This window comes from Lissotriton vulgaris, chromosome 2_1, assembly GCF_964263255.1.
Source record: "Lissotriton vulgaris chromosome 2_1, aLisVul1.2, whole genome shotgun sequence".
Classification (NCBI taxonomy): Eukaryota; Metazoa; Chordata; class Amphibia; order Caudata; family Salamandridae; genus Lissotriton; species Lissotriton vulgaris.
Window position 1 is genome coordinate 464,196,476 of NC_141687.1, and position 20,082 is coordinate 464,216,557.

Here is a 20,082-nt window from a genome sequence, read left to right on the forward strand (position 1 = left end):
GATCAATTTCAAATGAAATATTAATTTTATTTTGTTCTCCTTCCATTTTCTTGCTGTAAATTGCATAAAAAATAAATATATCAGTAGAGATAGGGCACTGTTGGGTTTAAGTTCAGACAGGTACTTGTGAGTTTTTAACAGTGAAGTTATCTTTGGGCAGTGTATGGTATGAGGTAGGAAGTAGAAATATAAAAAAGTGTATGTGAAGAAGCCTAATATAATTCATAATTATACCAGAGAAGCCTAATTCAATCTATAACTATAAAAGAGAAGCCTATCTCAATCTGTAATTATAACAGAGGGGCAGTAAATAACTGTCAGAAAACGTTTTTTCAAATGAACTTAAAGTGCCCCTTCACAAATTTATAACTTACCTTATAGAAAGGTGATGAAGATAAATGAGAAAATGTTTTAAAGATGTATCTCAGGTAGTTGTAGTCAAAATGGCCGCGTTTCCCTCTCATTTTTCATTTATATTCATGTACATAACCAATCAAATGTCAGGAAAAAAAGTAGGAAATGAAAATTACATTTTAATTGGTTGTAAATTCCAACACTTTCATATGTGTTTTTGTCATGTAATTTACCTCAGGATATTTAGACAGGGCTACAGCCCAAAAGACTGAATGGAATACCATCAAATGTGGGATAATGGTAGGGAGTGGTATATAGTAGGGTCTATGCTATATTTGGTGAAAGTCTGTCCAGTGGTTTTTATGTAATTTCATTTCTCACATTTTTTTGGGGAGCGCTCACCGGTGCGGGCCCCGGTACGCGTACTGGGAGCGCTATGGGAGTCCGCCATTTTTTGTTTCTGTCGAATTGAGACACAAGATGGAGGGCAAACAACGTTGGGAATGAGTAAAAAGGGGCATTGTAGACACCCCTTGACCCTCTAGGTTTGCTGAGGGGAGTTTCGGGGGGGGGGGCATATATGCCCAAAAAAAAAAAATTTACATTTCACAGGGAGAGCGCCCGGTACGCGCAACGGGGAGCGTACCGGGGAGCGTACTCTGGTGAAAAATAGTGAAAAAAGTTAGAGAAAGATAATCATTTTGAGTGATCAGAGGTAGGGTAGCTCTGAAAAGAGCTTTTGGGTTCTGTGGCTGATTTAGGTACCTACAAGTAGGTTCCAATGCACAGTCTTAAATTCAGGAGGAATATTTTATTCCCCTCATCTAAGAAGTGCACACCATCACCTCTGTAGATATCTTGCATGTTGAAACGCAAGTTATTGTTGTATATTGAACCCATTCCATATTCTCTCATGTAAGCAGAAACAGATTTATTCACATGTTTCCGTGCTTTCTCAAATTGTGGACAAAATTGGTTGGACCAGTTCCATTTCTGTCTTTGACATATATTGGAATATACCAAGGCAGTTTGTGGAAAAAGTGTCATCAATTGAGTAAAGGTGTCCTTTAAAAGCATTTCCAGACCTACCCCAGTCAAAGTGCCCAAGTCATTTCCTCCACAGTACACTATTAAGAGGTCAGGGTTTTGGCAGATGCAAAAAGGTTTTCACCAATGGTATCAATTGGTTACATCTCAATCCTCTCTGGCCAATCCATTTGATTTCCACATTTGGTAAATCAAGGTTTTGAAAATTTCTGCTAGCTGCATACCTTTGAGCCCAGTGGATGTTGCTATGTCCAATAATCCACACAGAATACATGATGAGAGAAGGTTCTGGTGCAGTCAGATGAAGTGTGGGAATGAAATGGCAGTTGGAACAGTAGGAGTTTACAAAAAAATAGTCCTGGAGTTTCACTGATCTTGGATCACAAGCAATGATTGGTGGATTCAGATAGTTGAAAACTAAAAGTTAGGGTGCATGGTTGTATTTTGTGAAAGAAGCAATTTGAATGGTTAAGAAAAAGTCAATTAAAGAAACATTTCATTGGATAAGCTGGTGTATTGAGAGGTCAAACATCCTTGCTTAGTTCATTTGCAACATTGTAGAATAAACTTTTGAACCTGTGAGTTAAGTAAGGAGGGAGTTGCTATGGTAACAGATAGAAAGGGCTGAGGGGGGAAGGGTGTGTGTTTGAAAATAGTGAGGGAAGAGTTTTGATTGGTTGAAATGAGGCATATCTGTGTAGAATTAGAGGTTTTCTGTGCCAGTCATGGTTGCAGTGCGTGGAATGCATACCTTTTGCTCTGCTAAAGAAAAATTGGTGTGTGTGTCTGACATTGCTCTCTATCTCCCAAAACATTTGTAAAGGTAAGAAATGATTCATTTAATTTAGATAGAGACTTGTATGCTCTATGGAGAAGATTTGGAAGCAGATTGGGTTTTTTAATGTTGTTTTGTGTCATGTTTTTTGATAATGCTTGGTTAAAACATTTTAATGCATAGAGGAATTGTATTTTGTGAAATAGTGAATTTTCAGTAGTGAAATTGAACGCTTGTATATAGGACCTGTGCTGTGTTTCTAAAATGTTATTTAAAAAACGATTTTGAGGTAAATGAATGCTTTTTATATTTTTGAGAATGAATTATTAGTGCTTGCCTCATTAAATAAATATATTTGAACCTTTTACAATGATGTCACCTGCATTACCTCAGATTAGGATGCAGATTGAGGTTTTTTCTGATTGGTTTGTGTCATGTGTTTAGATACTGCTTGCTAAATAGGTTTTGCAGCATAGGGGAATTGCATTATGTAAAATTTAGAATTTTCTCTAGTGACATGGAATGCTTGCACATAGGACCTGTGCTGTGTTTCTAAAATGTTAATTATAAAACGATTTTGGTGTAAATGAATGCCTTTTATATTTTTGAGAAGGACTTATTAGTGTTTGCCTCATTAAATAAATATATTTGAACCTTTTACAATGATGTCACCTGCTTTACCTCAGATTAGGATGCAGATTGAGGTTTTTTCTGGTTGGTTTGTGTCATGTTTTTGGATAATGCTTGCTAAATATGTTTTGCAGCGTAGGGGAATTGCATTATGTAAAATTATGAAGTTTCTCTAGTGACACTTGTACATAGGACCTGTGCTGTGTTTCTAAAATGTTATTTAAAAAACGATTTTGGTGTAATTGAATGCCTTTTATATTTTTGAGAAGGAATTATTAGTGTTTGCCTCATTAAATAAATATATTTGAACCTTTTACAATGATGTCACCTGTATTACCTCAGATTAGGATGCAGATTGAGCTTCTTTCTTATTGGTTTGTGGCATGTTGTTTGGAAATGCTTGATATCAACATATGCAAGATAGAGGAATTGTGTTTTGTGAAATAGTGAGGTTTCAGTAGTGAAATTGCATGCTTGTACATAGGTCCTGTGCTGTGTTTCTTAAATGTGATGCGAAAAACGATTTTTGGGTAAATTAATAGTTTTTACATTTTGTAGAGGTGAGGTTTACTTGCAGTTTTTGCCTGACTATACTTTGCACATACATGGCTTAGCAGATGCTTAGGACAAACGTTGTATTTTGTTGAAAGCAAGAGTGTGAAGAGGGTTTTGATTTGTTAAAAATGCATTGATTGTTGCCAGAGCTTTCAAGCCATACAACCCTGCTAGGAATGTAGTACTTATTCTGTGTGTAGCTGACTCAAAAACATGGTAAACGTGAATTTTCCGTGGGCTATGTGTCAAGGGAGTTGAGGAAACCAGAAGAATTGTATTCAGTTATTGAAAAAAATTGATAGGTTGTGTGTGGGCTGTAGAATGTTTAAACTATATTTGTGGGGAAGGAGGATTACTATGGTTACCCATTGTAAACCTCTTGTGTACATACTTTCAGACAGTGCTTATTTTGGAGAAAAAAAAGAAGTGCAGGTGCTGAAAATGTTGCCAAGGAGTCCACAGTTCACTTTTTCCTCCAATGAGCCCCACTTTTAACACTCTTACTGCCTCAATCTCTATGTTCTAACCTTGATCTGTCCCCTAAGTCTTTGCTCTAAGAGTCTATCTTCTCACCTCTCTAATTGTTTTCTATCATCTTTGTCACACCTGGTGTGTTACTTTATTCCCTGCATTTCTGATTTTCCCTCTATTCATTCTACCCCTGCACTTTTTCCTCTTCACTTTTATACATGCTCTGCTCTCTCTCCCCTCGATCTTGGCTCTTTACTATCACTGTTCTAGCAGTGATTAGCTGTGTCTCCGTTTTATCATTTGGCTGCTTTTTTTCCTCAGTCCTGTCCTCTACATCCTTCCATTCTATCTTCTCTCTTCTTAATGCTCTCTTCTTCACATCATTGCTGCTTTCTCTTTGTATCTGATTTGCTCTCCTTTACTTCTACTTAGCTCCATATTATCTCTCTCCTCTCCTGTTGTTTCTTTCTCCTCTTTACTCCTGCCCTCTCTCTCATCTATAACACTGCTGCTGCCTGTGGCCCCTATCATCAGCCTGTACATGTCTCTGCTATTTTAAACTCTGCGGTTTCATGTTGTCTTTCCTTAAGAAGACATGTGTTTCACTTTCTTACTTACACTGAGTGCAAAAACAAATGTACACCAAATGAAAATGTTTTTTTTCGCATATATTAACATGTGCAGTATAACTGGGTTATTTGCAGAACAGGTAGCTGCTCGGTCACAGCAGGTGATGTCACTACTAGTGCTGCCTGTAATTGGTAGGTGCAGGGATGGCAATGGCTTAAGCATCCACTGCTCAGCTTGCTGTGACCCTGCCTGTTACCGCACAGGCATTGTACCCAGCTGTAATGCTGCCAATGCCGGTAAGTATGGCTGTGGTGCCTACTGGACTCACTCACGCTCAGCCATTACCATGCTGGAGTGCAGCGCACAGATTCTACAGGTGATGCCATGGTGTACAAAAGTTGTGTTGGGCCACAGCCACATCGAGCACGTTGAGGATAGCAGCAATGCATGGCTGCAGGATATGCCACTCTGGCAACACAGCAAGTTTAAAGTCCCCACTTACTTTTGTTTATTTTTCCTCAAGAGCTCTCAAGCCCAAATTCCAAATGCGCTCTCGCATCGCAGCTTCCTTGCCTCAACCCCGTCATCCCCCAGCTAAAATTATCCAATGGGAGGCTTAGGCTCAGACAGTGGCAGGAAGCAGTAGACTCAGGAATAGAATGCAAGATATAGATTGTCGATGACTTTTAAGATTTGTGATCGGCGTGATGACATCATCACTAACGTGGTGAAACACAATCATGCCTGCCTGGATAGGCGACTGCTGGCCTGTCTATGAACATTACCCAACAAGTCACCATGCAATGTATGTTCTTTTTATTTTGAATTTGAACAATTAATATTGAGACCACCACCTGCAGGGTCAGAAATTTTAGCCCCGGCCCTGTGAAAGAAGTGCCGGTGCTGAGCACCTGAAAGCACCTGCTCAAATTAAGCACTGCTTTCAGATGGTATACTGATGAGAGAGAAGTGTTGCAATATTATTCATAGAAGACGCCCAGGGCATTTGCATTCCTCGCTCACTAAACAGAGACTTTGGATGAGTTTTGGTGGCGAGAGATTGACCGTGATGAAGCAGTCAAGAATGATTTTGGGGTGGGGGGCGTGGCTAGCAGCCGCGAGAGATGGCTGCTGCCTGAATGAGCTCTCGCCCATCCACAGCATTCTAAACGTGATACAGCCGTTAAACCCAGAGTAAACGGCCCCGAATTGGCATGGGACTTGGCCAATACACCCCCACTGTAGCAGAGTGGGTTCTGAGGGGCCCACACCTCGAAGAAGATAAACGACACCGCCGAAGTCCTGGGAGGCGGAGGAGATAAGATGGCAGCGGAGGATCGCGGCGCGGGCCAGCCCTGACAAATCTGCGCTTGTGGTGTTCCCAACATGCGGCAATAACGTCGTCAGGACCGGGACCCAAGTGCGGAGTGGTGGAGCTGGCAGATGCGATCCGGAGTGCTGAGGAGGCCCCTTCCCATAGGTACCGGGCGGGAGATGCGGCAGTGCCTGGGCAGTGCGGTAATTGAGGCCCCGGCTTTGGGGCCTGCTCACAATTAGAGGCAGAGGTCGGAGTGGAGGCCGCAGGAGGTGCAGCGGCTTTGAGCGACCTTGCGCTTTGATGTACCGCCCCTAAAGGATATTAACTGCCGGTGAGTGGGCCATTAAGGAAATATCTAGCCCCGCGATGAGGAGAGGCTCTGGAAGCAGCGCAGCGCCGGGAGAAAGCCACACCTGAGGCCCAGGCCTGTGGGCCCACACAAGGTACTCTGGGTACTTGGGTGAGGACCTGCCCCGCAATTTGATGACATTCCAGGGCATTTGAGTGAGGAGGGGGATAGGGGGCAGCTGGAGTGCGCCCCGCTCCCCCCCTCCTCACTTGCTGAAGGACGCTAGATATAGGGCACATTGAGAGACTGGGGCCTAGAGGTTTTGAGGCCTGTGATGCTGCCCGATGCTGTTACCTTTGGGTCCAGGTTACAGATACCATAGTGGCCTGCTTGATTCTTTCATCTCCTCATTAGTTCTATCGGGGCGTGCCGCCCCTTGACCAGGACTGAATATCACCGATTCAAATGCCCCCCCCCCCCCTCCTCCCCTCCCAATCCCCATCTGGGTGCAATCTTGAGTATTTGCTGCCCGCCAGTGCCGCTGTGAGATCCCATGGACACTTGTGTTCCTACATCTGTTCCAGTGGCCCTAGATGCTAGATCAGGGGCCAGTGTACGGCCCTTGGTGAACAAACGTGACGCTGGGCTAGGAGGTTGACTGACCCTTTGCTGCGGCTTCCCCAGTGACCCGAGAGGACAGCGCTTTTTGAGCGAACTGTGATTTGCCTCTGTTGGATCCATCAACTATTTGATAATCGGGATTGCCGCGCTTCACGTCCACAAGAAGGCCAGGGAAGACTGCAGGTCTACCAACACGAGAGGTACAAGACGGGAGACTGGGCCACAGGATGATTGGTAATAGACCTAGGTGGTAGGTGTTAAAGTTGATCGATCTACCCATCCTTCTATGGGACTTCCAGAGCCTCCCTGAAAATGGCGGCTGGTGGTAGGGGGTCGAAGACTAGCGCACAGAGACAATTGGCGAAATTTGCTTGGACTAAAGGGGGAGAAAAGGGTGACTCGCCAAGATCGGATATAGAATGATCAGGAGTGCCGCCGCCATATGGGCCCGAGCCAACTCTCCATGATGTTATGGCAGCGATAGGTGGAATGCGCACCTCTGTAGATTCAGTCACAGTAGAGGTTTCGTTACTTAGAGCCGACTTCAGGAAAATGGATGAAAAGGTGAGGGAGTTGAAAGTGGTGACAAATGCATTGCAGGAAGACACCTCGGAACTACAACTTTAGATGTCGGAGCTGGAAAAAAAGCAGGACAGAATGTCGCAACAACTGGATGATTATGAAGGGCAGGCCCGCCGCAACAAAATTCGAATCTTAGGTGTTCCGAAAGAACAGAGGGGCCGGCCGCGGATCTATATGTAGAGGACTTAACCACAAAACACCTGCAACCTAAAAAGCTGTCCAGTTATTTCTTTATTGAAAGGGCCCACAGGGTCCCAGGCGGACGGCCTAAGCCTGGTGCGCCCCTAGACCGCTGATCGCCAGAGTATTTAATAATCGCGACAGGGACATAATATTGCAAATATCCAGATTCGGCCCCCGGTTGAAAATAGACAACTACGAAGTGACCTTCTTTCCTGACTTCACGGCCAAGGTTCAGGCGCAGAGAAGAAGTTTACAAGCGGTGAAAAAGGAGCTGAGAGACAGGGAAGTTAAATACGCAATGTTCTTCCCGGCAAAATTGAGAGTACAATCGGAGGGTAAATCATGGTTCTTTGACTCGTCGAATGCAGTATGGGACTGGATGGAGGGCTGGACTACCGTGGGGAGCCGGAGACGAAATCGCCTTGACAGATCTTGGACAAAGAACGATACTCGACTGGAGGCGACGGCCACGGATGCCACGATGGAGTCAAGCAGATTGGACGACCAGGAGTAATGCAGCTCTGTGGTCTGCTGTGGGACCTGACTTTGCACAAAGGCGCAAGTAGGGGTATTACGGGGGAGGTGGGCTTGCGCTTCTACTGATTATAAGTATACTATGTTTTTTGATATGCTCGGGGTATATGATGTGATTTATCTGTTGATTATAAGGATATGACGTGATATTGCTTAATCTTACACACTGCAATAACGGCTTTGGTTATTATTGAAAGTATAATATACCAGTGGGTGGGGGGCCAGTTCCCTCAGCGTTTCTAGCATGTTCGGGTGGGAGAGAGGCACTCTGCCATGTTTGGGGGTGGGTAGTTCTAAATCCACGGGCAAGGGAGCAGGGTTGGGGGCGGAGGAGGTGATTAGGGGTGGGGGGACAGGGGTTGGAGGGGGGATTGTTATGTTTGCCAAAATATTGTTCACTGTGAAAGTTTGTTAGCCACAGATCCGAAGGATAGACTTGGTAATGAATGCAACGAGATATGTTGGTTCAGGTTTTATTATTCCCTTTTAACCCCTTCAGCGCAGCGCGAATTTTCGCGCTGTGCTGAAGGTTCTAAAGAACCAATAGAACCATGACGGAACGGTTCCGTCATGAGCACAGCTCAACCGACGCTCATGACGGAACCGTTCCGTCATGAGCATGGAAGGGGTTAAATGACGAATTGCTGACTAGTGTTGATCCCATTATTTGTAGACTGTTTAGAGTATGGTTGCCCTTGTTCTCGACCACAGATCTGAAGATAAATAGGTTTGTTATCTATGGTTCCCTTTTGCATGATGGACTGATGATTGATGTAGATCCCGCTCTGTACAAGATGCTAATGTTATTGCTGCTATGTTCTTCGACCTACACATTGATGCTCATCTCAGTGTTTGTTAATGGCTGATCGTGAATCGGTGCTATCTGTCCTCACTTGGAATGTCAACGGGTTGGGTGATAAAATCAAGAGGGGAATAGTTCAACAATACTTAAAACGACAGTATCCGGACCTAGTGTTATTGCAAGAAACTCATTTAGTCGGTAATAAAAGTAAGGCCCTAAATAGATAGGGTTATAAGTTACTTATACACGCTGACTACACAACTGGCTCTAGGGGGACGTGTATCCTAGCGAAGAAGAATGTCCCCTTGATAGTTCTCAATACACGGACAGACTCTGCGGGGAGGTTTGCAATAGTTGAGGCTCAGTGGGAGGGGAAGAGCCATTAACATAATATCAGTCTATTTGCCTCCAGCACTGGGTAAAGAGGCCCTGACAGATTTAGGCCGAGTGCTAACAGATCTCCCTAATGGGGTACTAATAATGGGGGGAGACTATAACATGACAATGAACAATTCGACAGACAGACACCCCAGGAGGCACAATATGAGGCCAAATGAGACTATGGTAGATTTTACAACTGTGTTAGGGCTTTCTGATGTGGGGCGAGAGTTACAAGGTGTTCCGATAGACTTTACCTACTTCTCTAGTGTGCATGGCAGCCTCTCCCGGATTGACTAATTTTTAACATATACGGCCACGATAGATAACTTCAGACGCCCCAAGACGTATCCTCGGGGCCTCTCAGACCACTCCCCAGTGGGAATAGACTTCACGCATGGTGCCCAACAACAGAAGCACACCATAGTCATTAATCCATGGCTGCTTAAGATCCCAGATATTAGAAGGGAGCTTGATGAACAAACTGGCTATTTCTTAGAGGAGAATGTGGGCTCTGTTGCGTCGGCGCAAGCGATATGGGAGGTGTACAAAGTGGTTATGAAGGGATATGCCATCTCGCTGAAAACACAATATGTTGCAAAACGGCAGGAAATATTGGTACAGTTAGTTGGTACAGTTAGAGGACGCACTTAAACAGCTAGAGGAGGAATATATACTTCAACCTTCAGATGAAAAACAGCATGCCATGGCGCTTAAGAGGGAGGAATACAAACTGAAAGCTCGTGAACACGTTAGCTAAACAGACAGCTACTAATCATCAACTGTATGAGTTGGGAGACAGAACAGGGAAGACATAGGCCTGGTTGGAAAGGAGGGAGCAGGGCTCTAGGTGGGTGCCCAGACTGCGGACATCTACCGGAGCGACTATAACTTGCCCAGATGAAATAGCGGTGGCATTTGCTAAGTATCTTGAGGGGGTGTATTTGCCTTCTGCGATATATACAGCGGAAGAGTCACAGCAACTACTGGCGGAGTGCGATGTGCCGACTCTATCGGACGAGGATAGGGAGTTGCTAGAGGCAGACCTCTCTGAGGAGGAAATGCAAAGGCCCATAAGCCAAATAAAATCGGGTATGGCAATGGGGCCAAATGGCACACCAGTGGAGTTTCTCAAGGCGATGGCCCCCCGAGTGGTTCCATATTTGAGGGGCATGTTTCAAGAAAGCTGGGAAAAGGGTATCCTACCCCTGGATCAACATGTAGCGAACATTGTTATACATAAAGCTGGTAAGCCAGTGGATGATTGCCGTTCATATAGACTGATTTCTTTAATTAATGTTGAGGCGAAAATTCTGGCGAAGGTACTCGCTACACGATTGGGGACGGTGATATCTTCTTAAGTACACCCCTCGCTACACGATTGGGGACGGTGATATCTTCTTAAGTACACCCAGACCAATTTGGCTTAAGGCCAGGACGAAATACAGCCCTAAATATCCGTCGACTCAATAACGTGTTGGCCCGACAGCAATATCTAGAAGAAGACGCAGTTGTGATCTCCCTCGATGCTTCCATGGCATTTTATTCAATTGAAGGGTCATATATGTTTCAGGTCCTGGAGAGAGCGGGACTAGGCCCTAAATTCTTGCGGTGGGTGCGACTCCTCTATACTGACATATGGGGACAAGTTAGAGTGAACGATCACACGTCTAGACGTTTGTCTCTCCGTAGGGGCACCAGACAGAGTTGCCCTCTGTCGCCACTGTTGATGTTAGAACCCCTGGCGGCGTGGGTACGGCAAGATGTTATGACCAGGGGCCTGCGATGGTCGCTGGATTATGAAGATAGGATATCACTCTACGCAGATGATATAGTGCTGTATCTTGCGAACCCCTACCCATCTATTCTTGTAGTCCTTGATATCTTTACTAACTTTGGAAAGTTCTCTGGCTACGCTATTAATTGGGGCAAGTCAGTATTGTATGTACTTCATGGACAGACTCCGCGTCTTCCTAAAAACTGAGATCTGAGGGTGGTGGAGGGCGGTTTTCGGTACCTGGGGATCTTTGTCACGCCTGATCAGGCTCTCTTTTATGGTCGCAATTTAGCGCCTCTATTGACGCGATTCCGAGCAGATGTCCAACTTTGGAGATCCCTACCACTATCATTGATTGGCCGCGCTGCCCTCTTTAAAATGCTTGCTCTCCCACTGTTTTTATATGTTTTACAAAATTGTCCCGAATGCCTACTTTACCGCGGTGGAAGGGGAGGTGCGTACACTGCTTTGGAACGGAAAGGCCCTGAGGATAGCACTTCAAAAATTGATGAAGGAATGGTACGATGGGGGTATTGCGCTACCTGACATACGTATGTATTATTGGGCATCACAGGCGGTGACGGTCAATAGATGGAAATATGCCCCACCGGATGACCCAGCATGTGCTCTGGATAGATATCAGATGGATAGGGCTGGATATCTTGGCGCGCTTTATTCTGGTCAACAGTGTCAGCGAATTATAGGCCCAGCTAAGCACACATTGCAGATATGGAACTTGGCTAATTCCCAGCTGGTCTGGGCAGATAGGCTTACTACAATGACGCCTCTGTGGTATTCCCAAAAGCTGTGTATGCTATGCCATCACCTAAGATTTGATAAATGAGACAAGATTGGTATTTCGACGGTAGGCGATATGATTAAGAAGGGTAAGATCCTTCGGTTCGAAGAGTGGAAGAAGCCTTACAAATTGGCGCCCACGGAGATCTTTAGTTATTTTCAAATAAGACCTGCTTTGCAAGCGACATTTCCTAGCTGTGCAGACATTCCGGAATCCTCTCCCTTAGAAGATCGTTTGTTAGATGGACAATTACACGCTAAGGCGGTCTCCCTTACTTATAAAAAGCTAAGCAATAATATGCCAGACACCTCTGGGCAGCTAAAGGAGAAATGGGAGGGGGACCTGGGAGTTATCGAGGACGAGGATTGGAGGCAGGCGCTAATGTCTCCCAGAGAGGCTGCCATTACACCCTAGATATCCCCTAGTTCAATTTCGTATCTTCCATCGCTCATAAAACTGGAATCATTTTAGCAAGGATAGGGACTAGGCCGGACGACCTTTGCTTCAAGGGTTGCAGCAAGCAGGTCACCTTCTATCATATGGTGTGGGATTGCCCAAGGGTGCAAAGTGGATGGGGTAGAGTCACAACACATGTGCACTCTGCCCTGGGAAAGACAATTACGTTGACGCCACAATTGGGCCTATTAAACATCTGGGAGGCGACAGATCTTACAGAAACGGAACAACAGTTTGTAACACTGGGCTTCACACTATTCAAAAGAGAAATCGCTAGGGGATGGGGAGGAACGAGGCCACATGAAGTAGCTGTGTGGAGTGGGGAACTAGATAAATGTATGATAGCAGAGAAGGAAGTCTTTATCGCAAGAGGGTGCCCAAAGAAATGGGACAGGAAATGGTTCAAATGGAATTTGTACAGAGAAGAGATATGTGTGTCACCAATGGTTGAGTTAAAACTGAGGAGGGTTGGGAATGGAGAGCATGTGATCGAACTCATAAACAATGTGAAAATAACGGTATTTTGCAGGATGGGATTGTCTACATTGAAATGTAATGTTTTGTCATTTCTTTAATAAAAATATTTAATTAAAAAAAAATGGTTTTGTGTGATTGAGATGTGAAAAAGGACTTGTAAGACCCATTCCAACTATATAACATATTGAATTGCCGACTCTAATGTGGTAGGTATCGATTTACTTAGACCTTGCAATTTCCTGGATCTGCATCAGCGATTGCTGCAGTGATAGTCGACTATTACTCAAAGCGACCAAGGATGAGTTTTTTTGCTGAACCTAATGGTAAGAATTAAATTCAACTCTTAAAGAATGTTTTTTCACGACAGGGTTTCCCATCACAGTTCTTGACTGATAAGGATATCCAATTAGTTAGTGAGGAAATATAGAGTTTTCTTTAAAAAAAAAAAAGTGAGATTAAAATATTTGAAATTTTCATTGTATCACCCTTAGACTAATAGATTGTTTGAACGCATGAACCGTGTTCTCGTTGTGCATGTCAAGTGAGCTATGGCCAGTAACTGAAATTGTGGTGTGTGTGAGGACAATGCTTTGGTTTTATCCTACTACTCTGTACACAGTAACCGGAGTGGCCCCATTTCAGCTATTAAAAAGGAAGAAAATCAGTTCTGAAGTAATGTCCAGCGTGGCTAAAGAGATGGTTAGAAGATAGCAGTGAATCTCTAGAAGTGGATGAGGTTATATGATAAAAATAGATGTGGCTCAAACTAAACAGAACTTAGAGTTTGATAACAGGAAGAAAATCGAACCACATTAGTATGAGTTGGGGATGCGGTTCACATCAGGAAAGCTGGACAGGTCGTCAAAGGTAGTTCTAAATTTGGTAGTCCTGTTGTGGTTGAGAAAGTATGTAGCAATGTGATCCGAATTGGTGGGAGACAGTGTTGGAACTTGAATAAAGTTGTGAAAATTGGACAGAGTCTAAAAGATCTGAATGTGAGGACAGTACACATCTGACTGTGGAAATAGTCTAATTTCAAGATCTGATTGCATTTGTAGGATTTCCACTGGTTTTAGATCTTAATGCTTTATAGTTTGGAGATTTCTCTTGTGATCATCTTTTAGTCATTCCACTTGTTTTTCTTGTGGTTTTGTGCCTAAAATTTATTTTTGTGTGCTTAGGAAAAGTAAACACCATTGTAGTATCTTGAGATACTTTGTTGCATCTTTTACATTCCTCATGGAATGTTCTAGGGGTAATCAAGTGTTATTAGTTGTGCGTCAGTTGAAGCTCACGCCTTCCCAAACTGCCATGTCTCCAGCTCGTTATATGTTCCATTCTTGTTATTGAAGTCAAGTGGATTTGGACTTGTTTCCCATCATCCGTCAAGATATTGTGTGTTGGAATAGGGTGGTACTCAGGAGAAAATCAGTGTTCTCCTGTCCATACTCCTTCATCTCTGATACACGTCCTCAGCATACCAAACGGGATAGGTCAGGAGATGGGTGTATATGTGCACACAGCAGGGGAGGTGGCTCACCAAGCACTCGTTGCCATCCTTGGGCTCCTCTGCAAGTCTGCGTGTGTTAGTGTTCTGGCTTTTGAGTCACCACTGGGTTAATGGACAGATGAGCCTCTCGTCTTGTGCAGCTCTTTCCTCAAGAAAGCCTACACACTGCAGAACTTTGTCAGTAGGGCTTCAGCTCTGGTTCATGATGCCAGAGGCAGGTTGCAGGTCTGATCCGGACCTTGAAAATCACAGTAACACCGAGTCCTGTAGCTGGCCCTCACATTACTCTGGGCAAGTGCAGACAAATTGACATCTTAAGTACTGCTCTAGAATTCCATTTTATCCCGAAGGTTGTGTGTACTGGAGGGCAAGCTGGTGGCCAATCAAAGGGCTGCCACTTTTGAAATACAGATGTCTGTACTATTCAAAAGGAGCTTACAGTGATCTCTCCACATAAAGCAGAGAGGGAGGAGAAAGTTATCATCAAGTTTTCTGAGACCGATATTGGGTCAGCACTTTAGATAGTCTCTAGTTCAGGCTCCAGTTACTGGTAAGGCACACTGCCATGCTCAGGTATCCAGTTTTTTTTTGCTGGTCAGCCCTTTGGCTAGAGGTACTAAGAGCCCAGACCCACAGAGATAAAAACAACTTGGAGAGAGTCAGCAGAGTCTCTGACGAGGCAGGCTTGGGCAGCACCGAGTAGCATAATCTAGGGTCGAAGAGCTATCTTTTTTATTTTTTTTACCAGTTGTCTGTCCACCGTTAGTAACTAAATCTCATGATTGGTCTATCTCTCCATTGCTTGGTGGAGGAGCACTTGCCAATTTTGATTGGTATGATGGTGAATTTTGAGTTTATCAGTCGTCTAATAGATTCTAGAACACTACTAGATACAGCAATTGCAACAAAAAAAACAGATGTTAAAAGCTCTCTGCAGGCTTTTGATGGAGAACACTGTGCCATAACTTAGCAAGACAAAAAGAATGCAAAAAGTGGAGGCAACATCTTAAACCTTAATTAATTTAAACATGTGACTAACTCATTGATATTCTAGCAACGTATTTGAATTTACCAGTCCCACAGTTTAGCACCATTGCAGACCACTTCATCACCAACACTCATGCAACTAACAGCAACAATTGCCTTACAGCTAGCAGCATGTTGTCCTGCAACTGCTAACAATTGTCTGTGCGCCTGAACCCAAACGACAAGAAAAGCAGCACTCAGCACATAACCACGCATTCAAATTCACAAGTTCAGCATCTTCTCACCCACTTCACCAACGCAACTGAACATTGTAAAACAAATAAAGAAACTAAATTCGTACTCTAATGCGGCCAACATTGCATCAAGCATTATTCAGAAGGAATGTAATTGTCTCCAACAGTACTAAAAATAATCAGAGTGCCTCAGGTTATACCATAGCTTCCACTGCAACTATCACAGACGGAACCACCCCATCCATTCACTCAATCACATTGTTTGAACTGAATTCCGATAGAAACGATGCCACACTGCATAGAAGTTTGCAGCACGTCAAACAATACTTAACAAGACTAATCTCACGCACGTTCTAACCTAGCACACCGGTAAAAGGGATTCACCGCTCTTGAAGAACAAGAAGCCAAATGGTACAGTCCTCAACATATTTCTCATCGATACACAAACATATACCATTTATAGGATCAGTTTACATCTCAAAAGTACTCTTAATCGTCACTCATTAAATGCTTTGTCTCCTAGATGCACTGTATGTAGAAAGCAATGGGTTTTTGCTTTATTTTTTCACAGCAGCAGGTTTTTCTTGCATATTTTATTCAGGATTTGAAAGCCAGACCTTTGTTATGTTATGTTATGTTATGTTATGTTATGTTATGTTATGTTATTAAAATATTTATTAAGCGCACTGTCATCGATTGGTTTCTTGGCGCTGCGATCAACAGTAACATGAACATAGATGAAGAGAATTGAGTTATTGAAATGCTTGTCTGAAGAGCCAGGTCTTCAAGGCTTTCCGGAAAGAGAAAAGGTCTTGACAATTCCGGGTCTCCAGAGGGAAGGAGTTCCACAAGCAGGGGGCAAGTGTAGCAAACCTATGGCCTACGGCCTCCGGCGCGCTTAAGTTTGAAAGAGGGCGTCTGCAGGAAGCTCAGATGGAGTGAGCGTAGGTTTCGAGATGGAGTGTATCTGGAAATTAGTTGATTAATAAATGTGGGGCTTTTGCAGTAAAGGGATTTGAATATTATACATCCAGTTTTAAAGGCACAGCGCTGGGTGACTGGAAGCCAATGCAGTTTCCTAAGTAGGGGGGTAGCTGCCTGTCGCCTTGGTTGATTCAGGATTAACCTCGCAGCATGGTTCTGTACCATCTGGAGGCGTTTAGATAGGTAGTTGGGAAGACCTAGATAGATGGCATTCGCATAGTCCAGATGGGACAGGACAGTGGAGATCACAACCTGGGTGATTGCCTCGGGCGTAAGTAGACGACAGACCTTCCGGATTTTTTTTAGTTGAAAGAAACACTTGGAGACCACCTGACCTACCTGTGCTTTCAGTGAAAGATCACAGTCCACGGTGACTCCAAGTGTTTTGGCCGACAAGGAGGGTGTTGGAGCTTGGCCCAGTTCAGAAGGCCAGTAGTGTGGGCCCCAGTACTTGGCGCTGTCGCCGGTCAGGACTAACTCGGTTTTTCCCGGGTTCAGTTTAAGCTGGTTTTGGTCCATCCATGTTTTAATGAATCTCATGGTAGACTGAATATGCAATATGGAGTTTTCAGTGTTGTCGATGGTAAAGAGCAGTTGTAAATCATCGGCATAATTGAAGACTCTCACCCGTTTGTCTCTTAGAGTCTGAATCAGGGGAAGTATGTATAGATTAAATAAGTGGGGTGACAGGGAAGAGCCCTGTAGCACTCCGCAAGTGATGGATTGTTTGGCACCCACTAGGTCTCCAAGACGTAGTGTTTGAGTGCGGTTTGTCAAAAAGGACCTCAGCCAGCAGGCCGCTAGGTCCCGGATGCCGGCCTGTTCGACACGGTCGACCAAGATGGTATGGTCGACCGTGTCAAAAGCGGCAGATAGGTCCAGGAGCACCAGGGCCTGTGGGGAGCGTCTGTCAGCGCAGTCTCGCAACGTATCCAGGACTGTGGTGACTACTGCTTCTGTGGAGTGTGCCGGCCGAAAGCCTGCCTGGTGGGGGTCAAAACAGGAGGACTCCTCAAGAAAGTTAGAGAGGCATTTAGCCAAGTGAGCCTCCAGAACTTTTGCCAGATAGGGCAATAGGGAGATTGGCCGGAAGTTGATTTTACAAGCTGGGTCTGCCCCGGGTTTTTTTTTTTTTTAATTAAATTTGTACTTTATTACACCTTCAAATTGTGCACACAGCCTTCATCGCCTACAACCCGGAGGCCGGCGGCAACCGTAGTTCACACCCAGGTCATTAAGTAGAGGTCACACACATAGCCACGACGCCAACCACCCGAAGGCCTGTTGGCGCAACAGTAGGAGAGGAAGAAATGTGAGACAATATCGAGTTATTAAAGCAATTGATGACTGACCACAATATAACAAAACAAAATCTGACCAGCAGCGTTGGTGATGTCACTCCATATCGCAGTTCTGTGTGCACAGGAAATACAGTCTGTATATACATAATAAGCCAACCACCTGATGACCGGAGGATAAAGCCCCCCTGGTAGGGGGAGATGAGAAGGTGTAGTAAACCACTAAAAACCCACCCAAGAACAAGACCCCCACCCTGCAAACTAGCCAGACTACCTATACCCGTGACCACTCGCACACCCCCACCCATTACCACGTCTACGGTCGAATTCAGGACCCATAGCTACTGACTCAAGGGCCCAATGGAACGGAGCAAAGTACTAGAGGGACTATGCGAACCACCACCCAGAACAGCCGTCATAAGTATCCACCCAGCACACTGCACAGACAAGACGTAGGCGGGATCCCCCACCCACCTTCGGGAAGGGAACATTCAACCATCATTCTCATCAGAGTCAACCATCGACACCCCACCTTCCTGCAGCTCATCCAACACCTCCCCCTCAGAATCCGACTCACTGCCCCCTTGTGCGCTCTGGAATTCCTTAAATAACCCCCAGAAGTTCTTTGGGCGACTTTTCGGGGGAAGCAGTTCACTGTACACCTCCGACTGCGTACAACAGTAAAGCAAATCGGCCTCTCAGCGCTTCTTAGTAGGAACTGTCCCCCTCATCCGTCTGCCCCGGGTTTTTTTAACAGCTGGATGACTGTGGCCTCTTTAAACGCTGAGGGGACTATGCCGAGAGTCAAGGAATTGTTCAGAAGTGTAAGGGCAGGGGCTGGGTATGTTGAAAAACACTCTTTCAAGATGTGAGGGGGGCAACTATCTGAGGGGGCACCGGATTTTACTCTTGTCAGTAGTTCCTGAAATTGGTCCTGGGTTATAGGTGAAAAGCTACTGAGGGTATTGTGGTTAGGCTTAATTGTCATGCCGGAGGTGAGAGGGGACACCGGTTGGGGAATACTGGCTTTGATATCCAATATTTTATCAGTAAAATAAACATTGAGTGAGTCACAGAGAGGCTGGGTGGGAATTATCTTGGGGCGGACAGTGTCTAAGTTTGTCAGTTCATGGAGAATGGAGAAGACATCCTTAGATTTGTTTGAGGATTCCAAGATTCAAGATGAAAAATAAGCCGCCTTTGCAGCAGAAATGGCGGTCATGTACTCCTTCCTAGCCTTAATAATTCCTTTTTAGCTCAGAAATGTAGTCGCGGCGCCAGTGGCGTTCTAACTGCCGTAGGGCCAGTTTCCTCGATTTTAGATCAGAGGAAAACCATCTATTGGCGTCGGCACGTCGTGCTAATCTGACTTTTTTAGAAGGGGCATGAAGATCGCTGGCCGTTTGTAGCCAGCTGGTAAGCATGGATACTGAGGAATTGATCTCGTTCTGGGAGGGGGGGATGGTATTGGCTAATGACTCTAGGAAGGCAGTTTTATCCATTGCATTCCAGTTCCTAGCTGACCCGCCCGCGCCTGGTGCGGTAATTGTAGCGGGGGTGATACATAATTTAAATTGAAGAAGTAAGTGGTCTGACCAGAGGCATGGTAGAGTGGTCGGGACAGTTATGCAGGTGGTATTGGACCAGACCTGATCTAAGATGTGGCCCTTGCAGTGGGTAGGGGAGGACACTAATTGAGTGAAGTTTAGGTTGGACAGAAGGTCAGTCAATTCAGCCGATTGAGGGCCCTCCAGAGGATCTTTATACCAGTAGTTTAAATCTCCTACTAGGAAAATCCTAGGATGTTCAAGTGCTAAGTTAGCAAGTTGGTCACTCAGGGTCATAGGGAATGATGGCATCAGGGTAGGGGGTCTATACAATAGGACGCATGCTATCGTCGAGTGGGAGGTAGTGATTTTCAGCACTGGATTGACTGTATTTTCCAGTGAGAGGCAAGTGAGGGAGGTAACGATCAGGTTAGAGCGGATGATGGCCGCAACTCCCCACCCTTTCCCGGTGGTACGGTCTGCATGGATAATATAATAGTTAGGTGGGAGCGCCGCTATTATATCAGGGGCGGAGTTGGGAGTTAACTACGTCTCCGTGAGTAGGAGAATGTCCGGTTTCTCCGTATCCAACAGAAGGAAAATATCCATCTGATGTTTGACAAGGGAGCGTGTGCTTAAATAGAGAATGGTGAGCGAGGGGGTAAGTGGGTCCCTCTGTATATGTTTAATGGCAGGTGTAGTCAAATGGCAGCCCTGAATCAAAATACCAGATTTGCAGAGCCGGTTGAGAGTCTCCCTCGGTAATAGGCCCTGTGCATTGTTTCTATTACCCATGAGGTCAGACCTGGAATAGAAAATAGGACGAGCAGCATTGTCTGCCCCTGGTCCTGGCAGGTCGCGGACGGGCGCAGACAGGCTTGTCTTAGGCGCGTCTTCGGCGCGCC

The 20,082-nt window shown here is 45.0% G+C and overlaps 1 protein-coding gene across 1 annotated transcript in view; it reads left to right on the plus strand.

Moving 5' to 3' along the window:
• Nucleotides 1–20,082, plus strand: part of HIBCH (3-hydroxyisobutyryl-CoA hydrolase) — a 1,142,718-nt gene that overhangs the window by 856,595 nt on the left and 266,041 nt on the right. The gene's annotated exons all lie outside the window — the stretch shown is intronic.